Raw genomic sequence first — 1,557 nt, 5'->3', positions numbered from 1 at the left:
TGAGTGTTTTTACACCCGTAAATTTTACTATCAGAAACTGCAAAGTTTTAAATCCAAAAACAAGGGTAGCGAGCACCCTTATTAAAATCTGACTTTACACACTTTGTCACCCTCCTCTTCAAATAAAACTATCAAAATTTGTCAAAGAAATTTTCATTCATATGCATGTTTAAATACCTGTAGCTTTTATGCTATAAATTACAAATATTTGAGTTCAGAAGGAAGGATAGAAAGCACCCCAGAGACAAGGGTAGGAAGACCCTTAAATGAATATGTGACTATACACGCTTTGTCCTCGCCTTCTACAGACAATATCGGCAATACCTGGAAGTGAATTTTGGATAAAGTGCATGTTGAAACACCTGTAATTTTTGGTATCATAAATTGCAAAGTTTAAGGTTCAGAAGGAAGGGTGAAGAAATTTTATATAACGAATGTGATTTCACACATTTTCTCCTTGTCCTCTTCAAACAGAATATTCAATATTCCACAAACGAATTTTGAATATTATGACTGTTTTTACACCTGCAATTTTTACTATTAAACATCTGTAATGCCCAAATATAGACAAAGTATCTCCATCTGGTGCGGATTTACTGCCACTAAAAAGTTTAAGTTGCACCATTTGATTATAATGTTTTAGTTTCAAAAGGGAAGGTAGACAGCACCCTTACAAAAGATCCGACTTCACCCATTTTGTTCCAACCCTTTACAAACAATACTATCAAAATCTGACAATCGAATTTTGAATAGTATGCATGTTTAAATCTCTATAATTTTCAGTACTAAAATGCAAAACTTTGGGTTCTGAAGGAAGGATAAAAATCACCCCTACACAAATTCTGACTTTAGACATTTCGTCTCCGTTACCTTCAGACAAAATTACTAAAATCTGTCACAAATTTTGAATGATGTGAGTGTTTTTACACCCGTAAATTTTACTATCAGAAACTGCAAAGTTTTAAATCCAAAAACAAGGGTAGCGAGCACCCTTATTAAAATCTGACTTTACACACTTTGTCACCCTCCTCTTCAAATAAAACTATCAAAATTTGTCAAAGAAATTTTCATTCATATGCATGTTTAAATACCTGTAGCTTTTATGCTATAAATTACAAATATTTGAGTTCAGAAGGAAGGATAGAAAGCACCCCAGAGACAAGGGTAGGAAGACCCTTAAATGAATATGTGACTATACACGCTTTGTCCTCGCCTTCTACAGACAATATCGGCAATACCTGGAAGTGAATTTTGGATAAAGTGCATGTTGAAACACCTGTAATTTTTGGTATCATAAATTGCAAAGTTTAAGGTTCAGAAGGAAGGGTGAAGAAATTTTATATAACGAATGTGATTTCACACATTTTCTCCTTGTCCTCTTCAAACAGAATATTCAATATTCCACAAACGAATTTTGAATATTATGACTGTTTTTACACCTGCAATTTTTACTATTAAACATCTGTAATGCCCAAATATAGACAAAGTATCTCCATCTGGTGCGGATTTACTGCCACTAAAAAGTTTAAGTTGCACCATTTGATTATAATGTTTTAG

Source organism: Agrilus planipennis, unplaced genomic scaffold (assembly GCF_000699045.2).
Source record: "Agrilus planipennis isolate EAB-ADULT unplaced genomic scaffold, Apla_2.0 scaffold248, whole genome shotgun sequence".
Taxonomy (NCBI): Eukaryota; Metazoa; Arthropoda; class Insecta; order Coleoptera; family Buprestidae; genus Agrilus; species Agrilus planipennis.
This window is presented reverse-complemented; position numbering follows the sequence as displayed.